Source organism: Vicugna pacos, chromosome 21 (assembly GCF_048564905.1).
Source record: "Vicugna pacos chromosome 21, VicPac4, whole genome shotgun sequence".
Taxonomy (NCBI): domain Eukaryota; kingdom Metazoa; phylum Chordata; class Mammalia; order Artiodactyla; family Camelidae; genus Vicugna; species Vicugna pacos.
This window is the reverse complement of record NC_133007.1, coordinates 4,129,859-4,140,625: the sequence shown is the minus strand read 5'-3', so window position 1 is coordinate 4,140,625 and position 10,767 is coordinate 4,129,859. Positions and strand designations below refer to the sequence as shown.

General features: G+C 46.2%; 1 long non-coding RNA gene across 1 annotated transcript; it reads left to right on the top strand.

Moving 5' to 3' along the window:
• Nucleotides 1-204: 204 nt before the first annotated feature.
• Nucleotides 205-1,313, top strand: LOC140687929 (uncharacterized). Its single transcript, XR_012062552.1, has 2 exons — nt 205-422; nt 1,097-1,313. It is a non-coding gene; the product is annotated as an uncharacterized lncRNA (long non-coding RNA).
• Nucleotides 1,314-10,767: the final 9,454 nt, after the last annotated feature.

The window sequence follows — 10,767 nt, the reverse complement described above, 5'->3', positions numbered from 1 at the left end:
GGAGGGCTGCAAGAACAAAGCATTCCTGCAGCAAGAAGTTTGCAACAACCAACCACACCTCCTCCCTTGTTTTTTTTGTATAAAAAGAGCCTGAATACTGACTGGAGCAGGATGGTTCTCCAAAACATTAGTCTGCTGTACTCTCAGTCTGCTGGCTTTCCGAATCAAGTCGCTGTTCCTTGCCCCATCACCTCGTCTCCCAATTCACTGGCCTGTCGTGCGGCGAGCAGAATGAGCTTGGACTCGGCAGCGTCTTTGACTTTTTAACATCCCCTTCGGGTGTGAGAGCCTGTGTCCAGCCATTCCCACGGTGTTTGGGAAAGCAAAGCCGAGCCAGTCTGGAGGGAGCGAAGACACCAGAGTAGACCGTGGGGCTCTTGGGCAGACATCGGCGAGGCCAGATGGACGACCGGGGCCCCTGGGTAAGTGGAAAGAGCAGCTGCTCATCGCAACAGCCATTCCTGGTTCGCCCTCACAGCCCGGCTGAAGCTCCTGCCGGTAGCTCTTCCATAAATTGCCTCCTTTCCTTACGGCTGTCCGGGCAGGTTTGTAACCCCAATGGCTTTAATCAAAACAACGCCCTGCCACCAGCTGCTGGCCACTCAGCGTCCTGTAACTGAGCCGCGCCTCCCCGCTCTCCTCTGGGCCTCTGCGCCAGCCTCTGCAGCAAGATTAGTTCTCGCAAGACCGACTCCATCTTCTTAAGGGGCTCATGCTGGTCAGAGCTGCTCCTCGCACCCCCAGTCCCGTGAGGACCAGCTGTCAGGCTTTGTGCACAAGTCTGGCCTGTGGCAAGTGGAACAGTAAATGCTTCAGCCTCGTACGTTATTGACAGACCTGGCTACCAGGTTAAAAAATCTAGTTGTTGTCAAGATGCTCTCATCACCTGTCCGTGGGGGTCTCCTACCTCCCAGCAAAGCTGGACGATGCTTCTCTTTGCTGCCCTCCCAGCGGCAGGAAAGCCCCTACAGTTACAGCAGAGTCCGCCCTCTCTCCATCTTCAAGGCCACACTGTGTCTGTTCCGTAGTTTTGCCCCCAACTACTTTGGGTCCACCCTTGTATGACAATACTGCTTTTTCCTTTCTCTTCTTACAGGTGTCAACTGTGACCTCAGAGAGTGGTAGAGCTTTGCACTGAGGAAGACTCTGGTACCATTATAGTCCTTCATCTAGCTTATTTCATGACATTCCGGCCAGAAAACATTTGATGATGGCTTCTTCCTGGAGAGATACTGTAGTAGGCTCAGAGGGGCACACAAGATAAAAACAATAAATAAATAAATAAAGTCCAACTCTGAAAGAAATTCAAGTAAGAGAGTGCAGTGACATTTCAGTGGGTGATCTATCCAAGGCTCAGCCATGCTATGAAAATATTAGCGTCAACACAGTACGAAGAGAGAAAATGGGGGGATGTTTTGGTTATATGTAGAGATATCTTTACAGAAAGCTGAAATATTATGAGGAAAAAGCATTGATAATGTGCATCATATTAAGTGTTGTATTGTCAACTCATCTAAACCAATTTGGTCATTCACAGCTGTGGAGTTCTTTTGGCACATAGTGGTGGCCTCCAGTGACTGAAGATAGAGGAAGGGTCTATGTCCTATTCCCACCAAACTTGCCACCAAGTGGTCCATTACAAAGAAAGCAAATCTCAGACCAAATCCTGCAACACACACAAACACGAGGAGTCATACAATACACTCTTAGTGACTCCCTCCTCCGGTCCCTCTGCTGGGCCCCCTGTGTGACAGTGTTACTAGTGGCAGATACAGAAATATTCTCTCCAGGGGATCAGCTAGCCATCAAGTCAGAATCAGACGCCAAGGCCTCTAGTTAGAGACGGGACACAGGACCAAATGGGACTTCAGGCTGGGGCACCAGCTTACAAGGTATGAGACTGCTGAGTGGGACAGCTCCACACACCGGTGGATGTGTCTGTACCTTGCTGGTCAGATCACATATATTGGACACTACTTGAATTGTCTTCAAAAATTATTTCTAACTCCACTTATGCTAACGAGTAACCCCTCTATGGAAATAGAGATGTTGAAACACTCATAGTACTCCGGAGTGTGGACCCGTAAGCAAGACTTTAAAAAATTTTAACTAAGTGCCTCTGAACAGTGTATTGGGGCTTAGGACTGTAGTTCAGGTACCCCAGCATGTAGACTCAAACCAGTGCACACCACACGCACGCGCGCGCGCACACACACACACACAATCACACGTATCATACTGAGCTGAAGTCTCTTATAGTAAGTTTTAGGCAACATGTAAAGTGGACAATGTAATCCGTCTTCAATTTAGTTGTCGTAATAATCTCAACAAGAAGGTTAAATGAGAATGGCTCAACAGTTAGTGAAAAATAAATACAGCTAGTTAATAGTTAATTTGAACAAGCTTATCCTAACAGGCAAAAGAACGAAAACATACACAGTCTGTTTCTGATTTTCAACTCTGATTTCATTAAGGAAGATCATATCTGACCAAGGGACATTATTCTGCCTTGGCTCTGTCTGGATCCTGTTCCTTCATCATCCAGGTTTGCGTATTCTTTTTTTTTTTTCTTCACTTGACCAGCATTTACTGAGTCTCCATGCTATGGCCGGACTGGGGTTACAAAAGTGTGTGCAAATGATCACTGTTCTCCAGGAGCCCACAACCCATTGAGGAAGCTGGCTTTTAAACAGGAACCACAAGTGGGAATCCTAGGTGACAAGTTCCGGAGAGCAAGAATTGTTCACTGGCTTTTCTATGACCACATTACCTTTCTACCTCGACCTCCGATCTTGCATTCCTAGCCAGTCTAGAGTAGTAGACAATTCAGGCTTTCTCTCTTACCCTCCTCCCTCGAGCTGCGTTTAGAGTCCTCTGGTCCCACGTCAGTGGGAGGAACACCATTGTCTAACACATGTGGGCACCTTCTATGGTGTCTGGGCTCATATCTGGTGTCCAGTGATTAACTCCTGCTGGACGCACGGTACCCTCCCATTCCCCACTGAAAGGTCCCTCCAGAGCCACTGACTCACTCCCGGCTCCTCCCTCCCTCCCTAGATGTGGGAAGCAAGGCTCTGAGGAGCTCTCCTCCCCTCCGAGGCCACCCTCATCCACCCTCGCTGTCACTCACCAGTGGCTTACTTGCTCTTGCTTCTGCCTCCCTTTTCTCTAGCTCTGGTCCATAAGATCGTCCAAATCAGAATCAGCTTTGTGCTGTAAGACATTCCAGACCCAGGCTTTTGATCTTTTAAAATATTCTCTTTTAAACAAGAAACTGCCAACTTGAGTCTATTTGGGGAAACTGAAAAATCTAATATTAACTCATTTCCTGCTCTTTGAATTTTTTATTTAACAGCCTTACTCTGGAGGGTAGTGAGCATAGAATGCCTGTCTACTGCAAATGGAGGAGAGGACAGGGGTATCGGAAAATCCTAGAGAAAGAAGTCGTTTTTTCCTAAAGGTTTTCTCTCCATATGGGCAATTTCAGTAGAGTGCTCAGTAAGGGCTCTGATAGAGTGAACACACGGGGTGTCATGAGCACACACGAGAGGGGCACTTAAAGCTGACTGGGAGGTTCAAGGAAGGCCTCGTGGAGGAAGGAGTTAGCTAAGTGGATAAGTGAGCTCAGGAGACAGAGAAGGTAGCACAAAAAAAGGGCGACAGCCATCACAGACAGTATGTCATATATGGAGATCTGTAAGCAAGTTACTATGGCGAGAATATGGTAGGATGGGAGCTTGGTAAAATATGAGGTTGAGATGGTAAACTGGGCTCAGATCATGAAATATGCCATCTTAACGGCAAAGGAAAGACATAAAAGGATTTTTTGTACAGGAGGTTGACATGATCAAATCGACACCGTACAGAGGTCAATCTGCCACTGGTGAGAATTGGGTGAAAGGCAGTGTACAGGTAAGCCAGTTAAAATGAGCTTTCAGGAACTGAGAGAGATTAAATGACTGGTCTGAAATAATAGCAAGTGAGGATGAAGAGAAAGGAAGACACTGGAGACATAATTAGGAGATAGAATAGATGGAATTTAGTAATCGATCAAGTACATGTGAATGAGGAAGATTTCAGAATAATTTCCATGTTTTTAGTGGATGATGGTGTCATTCTCCAAGACAAGGAGTGTAAAGGAAAGAGCTGATTTTGGGGGTGAGGTGGGAGTGAAAGGGCAAAACCCACAAAGGGACCAGCAAGACCACAGAGGCAGGGCCATTACCTTCCCACTTTTGCACTTCTGTAAAATGGCTTGCTTCTAGGAAAATAAAACTTACCCCTAAGGAATTTTCCATTGGTTCCTAAAAGCTCACTCCTGATTGGTCCATTTCTAACACCTCATTTGCATATGGTACAAACTTAGTCAAAACCTAAAACCTTATAAAAGCCTGTGTAAACCTGCAGACGGGGTCCAGAGCTTGGAGTGTTAACTCCTCTGGGCCCACCAGTGTAACAAACCTGAATTCTCCAACCCCTCAAGTGTTGCTTGGTGTCTCAACGGGATCAGGTTTCTGTAACAGGAGGATGAAAAAAGTGTTATTGTCTGCAAGATATCCAGAGATGCCCAGTGGGGTCAGCAGCTTAGGCAAGAGCTCAGGGAGGAGGTGGGAACTGGGACTCTGTTCCACAGAGAAGGTGGCTAAAGTCCAGGGAGTGAATTAAGATCAAAGAGAGAGAATAAACACACTGTACAGAGAAGAGGAATGATTGCAGGTTGTTAGAGATTGCCAACATTTAACAGTCTGCTCCTTTCATGTTTTCTCTTCTATTTTCAAGCTGGTTTGCATCAGAATGCTAATCCTCTCATTTCAGGAGTTATGCAGAGAATTCTGTGCTTCTGTTTATAATTGTTTAAAGTACTGATTTTGAGAACAGTATTGTCAACAACTGTTTTCAGCCACTTCGGAGATCTGGCTGGAACACAGTCTTTCCCTGCTAAACCTACTGCCTATGGATTGTCGCAGCCCCTTGATAACTGGCACGTGAGATCCTCTACTCTAGTCTGCCCTGTGGTAGGGGAGGGGGAAGGGGTGTTATTAGGGCTCCCAAACCTAAAGGCAAGAACAATGTCTAGACTGTGTGCTGCTCAAAAGATCTCCATCTCTTCTCAGAAGTCCTCAACTTTTATACTTTCTATATTACATGATGAAGGGTCTCCTGTTCTGTAACAGAACATTTATTAAAGTTTTGATATCACAGAGCACCAACTGATAGTATTTTTATGCACAGACTTTTGTTTCTTTAAAAGCTGTTTTGTTAGGACAGCAACAAAATCCCCGAAGTCATATAAGATAAGAACAAAGTGATTTGATCTTGAAACGTTAGGCAGTAAAATTACTTCAATATTCGTCACTATCATTGAGGTGGGAAGCCCCATAAAAAAAGATGGCAGGACCCCCAGGCAGGGCCACTACCCTCCTGCCAGCACCTTTCAATTCCCTGGCCCAGTGGCATTATCTTGCTTTTTAAACTCTGAAATGACTTACTTCTAGGAAAGCGGAACTTACCCTCAAGATTCTATTGGTTCCCTGAGCTAACTCCTGACTGGTCCATTTCTACAAAGCTCATTCCTAATCAGTCAACTTTTGTTACACCTTATTTGCTTATGATGTGGCAAAGTGTAGCCTGGAAGCCTATAAAAGCCGGTGTAAACCTACAGATGGGGTCCAGAGCTTGGAATGTTAACTCCTCTGGGCCCACCAGCGTAATAAACCTGAGTTCTCCAACTTTCTGAGTGCTGCTTGGTCTCTCGCCCACTCCAGGTTGCTGTCACCACTGAGCTGGAACACTGAGCTGTGACACACTTTGCTGCAACATCATGATCAGATGATTATCCTAAGTCTTGGAAGTATTTTTCCATTTATCGTAGCGCATCTGTGAGTTATTCACGGAACACCAGTGTCCAGGGCACACAGTCTGAGAAACCCTGTTGTGGTGGTTTGATGGTAAAGGCCCACGATTGTGTGCTCATCATGTGGGATTCCAATCTTTAAATCTGAAATTACGGAATTACAGCAGTTACAGAAAGGAGGAGGGATGGCCCAGGAAAGCTGGTTAGTTCTGTCCTTCACGCTCCACTGTCCTAGTCCTTAGCACCTTTGGAGAAAGCCAGGCTCTGGAAGGCTATGGACAGACTCTGCAAAGACTGCAAAATAGGAGGCGGCTGGGCAATGCCCCGGTAGCAGCTGCCAGCATGAGAGGTGTAGGAGCAGTCAGTAAGCCACCCGCAGGGCAAAGCAGCCAAACCGCTGATTGCAACCAGCTTAGTTAGCAACAGGCCCAACCGCCACATCACAGATGTGAGGGGTGGAGAAGGCTGGTGAGGCGTCCCGGCCTCAGCTCCTGCTGTGCTTACCCACACCAGCCCTGGCAGTCACGTTGCAGAGCTGTGTTACTCCCCCCAAGAACGTGTGAATGTGTGTACTATGCTGTTAAAGGCTATTTTTTTTTTTGAGAGTAAAATGCTGTCCTACACATATGAAATGAACAGGTGTCAAATATTGTGTTTAATTCAATAAATCAATGAACCAATAAGACATTACAGCTGCTTTAAAGAATTCCGAGAACTACCCCAAAATAAAGACTTCAGAGATGAATTTACTAATAGATGCAAGATGTGTCCACCCACAGGGCAGTAATCGAACCGTTTACATTTCTATGGATGTGAGTAATTTGTATTACTATCTGTGTTCCACAATTTACAGGGTTATAAAATAGCTCAAAGACAATGAAAGGTGGAGAGAATCCAGATGGGTGAGTTGCTTGCATTAGTGTCTAGTTCACAGTAAGTTCAATGTAAGTTTTAGCTATTATTTATTATTACAATAATAGTGTGTTTGGAATCACAGGCTTGGGTTTAAATCTCATTTCAGCCACTCACTAATTGGGTGACCTTGAGCAAGGAAATTCATCTTTCTCAGCCCAGGTTTGTTTTGTTTTTTTGTTTTGTTTATGAGTGTGCCATTCTGGGATTTATGAGGGATAAGCAGAAATGTTGCAGAAAAACGTGTTACAGCTCAGTGTTACAGCTCAGTGGTGACAGCAACCAGGATCCAAGCGAGAGACCAAGCAGCACTCAGAGACTTAGAGAACTCAGGTTTGCTACGCCAGCGGGCCAGAGGAGTTAACACTCCAAGCTCTGGACCCCACCCCCACCCCCGGTCTGTGGGTTTACACAGGCTTTTATAGGCTGCCAGTCTACACTTTACAACATCATATGCAAATAAGGTGTAACAAAAGTTGACTAATTAGGAACAAGTTTTGTAGAAATTGACCAATCAGGAGGAAGAGAAATAACCAATCAGGAGTGAGCTCAGGGAACCGACAGAATTTTAGGGGTAAGTTCCACTTTCCTAGAAGTAAGCCATTTCAGAGGCAAAAAGGTGAGATAGAGCCTCTGGGCCAGGAAACCGGATGGTGCTGACAGGAGGGTAGTGGTCCTGCCTGGGGCTCCTGCCGGTCTATTTTGTGGGACTTCCCACCTCAGAATTATGCTGGTAAAATACTCCATGTAGGGATTAGCACTGAGTAAACATTCAACAGTGGTAGTACTATTTTTATTATTAAATTTGGCAACTTCAACAATGTTGAAACTTCTGTCCATATAACCAGTCAGCGTTGTTTTCATTATTGGTATAATCAGCTAAAATTTCTTTTGGATATCGTCAAAGTTTTACATCATAAATAGATAAATAAAAGAACCTCAAATATTGAGTCTGGCAAAATGATACTTATTATTTCTGTACTTATTTCCAAAGCTAATTGTTGAGTAGGTCTATGTTTTCACTTTCTTTCTCTTTTTTTAAATTTTTTTAAAAGTTAGGCATAAGTGCATCCTTGTCCTTAGACATGGAAGGCAGGTTGTCAATGCTTCTTACAAACACGGCACACGGCACAGAAACTTATCAATTACCATTTATGAAACAGATCACTCAATATCATGAGCCATTTACTGTCACTTTGTAACTGAGTCCAAACTCGTTCTGCTCGCCGCACGACAGGCCAATAAATCGGGAGACAAGGTGTTGGGGAAAGGAATAGCGGCTTTATTTGGAAAGCCAGCAGACTGAGAGGATGGCAGACTAATGTCTTGCAGAACCATCCTGCTCCAGTCAGAATAGAGGCTCCTTTTATACAAAAAAAACAGGAGAGGGGGTGTGGTTGGTTGGTGCAAACTTCTTGCTGCAGAATTCTTTGTTCTTGCAGCCGTCCACATGGGTCAGGTCATGGTGTCCCCGTAAACTTCCAACAAAGCAAAGGTTATTCTCTATTTTGCAACTTGCCATCTCTGCTTAAGTGCAGAAGTGCTGACATCCTTAAAGGTCAGCCCCGGGAGAGTAGGCTCTCCTGTCTATTTCAGACTAAAGGCAACATTGTTTCCCAAAAGGTGCCGAGCTGGCAAGGCTGAGCCTGGAAAACAGGGCACAGTGGTCAAAACTAAAGGAGCAGATCCAGTGTGGAGGCAGATCTGTTCTCCTCTACTACAATTTCAAGAAACTCATTGATTTAAAGAATCATAAGTCTGACAAGAAACTTCAAGATTACCAATCCATCCATCCATTTAATTTAGAGATAGGAAGCTATTATTCAGAGAGGTTCAGTATGTTGTCCAATGCCATCAGAAGATTTGGGACCAGAAATCAAATTTTTTGATTCCTAGTTCAATGTTCTCTGAACCTCCCTACATTAGAGCCTCATCTAGTTGGCAATAGCTAAAAATAGAATCACTCGCCTTCCTCAGCAGGTACTGAATTGAGAAGTCAAGACCCAGTGGACTGTCACATCAGCTTCCCTGCAGTGCCCAGGACAGACTGGAGATGCCAAAAAAGGAGGTGCCACTTGACTAGAGCGAAGCAACCATTGTCCAGGGTGGAGTGAGCGACGCACTTGTCTGCAGCACCTCATGATTTATTAACCACTCCTGGTGCCCATGAAATATTCATCCACTCCCCTACAGCCACTGCTCCACTGCATCAATAAACCATTTCTCCCCCATCTGTTTAGGTGCACAGCTTGGGGAAGGAAAGCTTCGTACAAGATGGAAAAGAGGCCTCTTTCCACATTTAGCTCAGAGACAGAGCACCCATGCACTTCTTGGTTTCTTGGATTATTTTCAAGAGCACAGTCAGGGCTGTGTCCCTGGGCTCCTGGGCAGGAAGAAGCCCTGGCACCTGTGGAAGGAAAGGCTGGACTAGCTGGAGGGGAGGGGGAAAGGCGCCACGCGGGTGGCTCGCTGGGTGTAACGCTCCCACTGTCAACCTAAGCTTATCCTCCCCCGTAAGGAACAGCAGGGCACAGGGAGCCACAGCTCAAGTGTCAAGGATGCTTGCCTGACCTTGAATCGGGCTCAGTGTGAAGCACTGAATGCAGCTCTGCTTTGTGATCATCACCACTGCCCACCGGGAGCAGAAAGAGCAACCTCCCTGCCCCACTCCTCCACTCTCACATCTTTGGGGTCCACTGCAAAGGCCTTTCCCTGCCACCCCTTACCTGGGGTTGCGCCCTTGGAGCCCTTTTCTCCTCTTACCATGTATATTCCACCTGGATGCTCATATCCGCCATCATGCACTCTCCCTCCCTCCCTCCCTCATTCACATATCTCCAGGCTGGCTCTCTCATTCTCTCTCTTCAATTTCAGATCTATATGTCCAACTCTACCGTCTGTCTCTACCGGATAACCCATTGCCCCTCTGTAGGTCACAAACTGAACTTATTATTACCCTCCAATGCCCCCCTTGCCTCCTCCACTCTGCAGGCCTGCCCTACCGCTAAATCTTCCCTTTGAGAAAAAAATCTCCATCATATTACCTAAGCCTGGAGGCCTGGGAGTCTGACCCTGATTCTCCCCTCTTTTGGCCTCTGTTTCAGTTATCACTGCTAATTATTAGTACAAAACTTAGAGATTTAGAATAACAATATTTGTTTCATTTTGCTCATGAATTTGTAATGGCTCATCCCTGCTCCCAATGAAATCAGCTGGAACGTCTCGACCAAGGCTCCACTTCCAAGATGACTCACTCGCACGGCTGACAGCACGGTGCCGGTGGTCAGCAGGGAGTTCGCCCGGGGAGCCTCAGTTCCTCGCCATTGGGGTCTCCTCCTGAGGCCCCTTGGGCTTCCTCATAACATGGTGGCTGCGTTCCAAGAGACAGGAAGAGGAATTCACGGGTCTCGGAAGGCCTGGGCCTGAAAACCAGCAAAGTGCCACTTCCGCGGTCTTACGTTGGGCAAGCAGTTGGAGCCCACCCAGCTTCAAACACAAACCCCACCTCTTGAGGGGGAGTATCAAAGGATTTAGGACTGTCTTAAGTCTCTTACGCTCTATGTCAAGTCCAACCCTCAGCCCCTTCCTGGTTAACACCCTTTCACATGCTGTCCCTTTGGTTTTAAATTCTTTTCCCACCTTGTCCTATTTGCTGTTCTTTCTTCAGGATTTTGCTCAAGAGTTATAACATCTCCCCAAATCTTTCTTAACCCTACCCCCTCCGGAGTATAACGTAACACACTCTGTTCGCATTTCTTACCCTGTATTGTGACTGCTGGTGAGTACGCCTTGCCCGTGAGACTGTGAGTGCTGTCAAAGCCAGGACTGTCTTACTCGTTTTTGTGTCCCCAGAACCACGCGTGGAGACTGGCAGAATAAAGGACCTCCGCGAACATTTACTGAAAGGGTAAATGCTTCCTCATTTTAACCTCTCAGTGGTCCTGTAAGGTGGCAGAAACTGAGTAGTGTTCCTGTTCTACTGCCTGACTTCCTTATCTTAG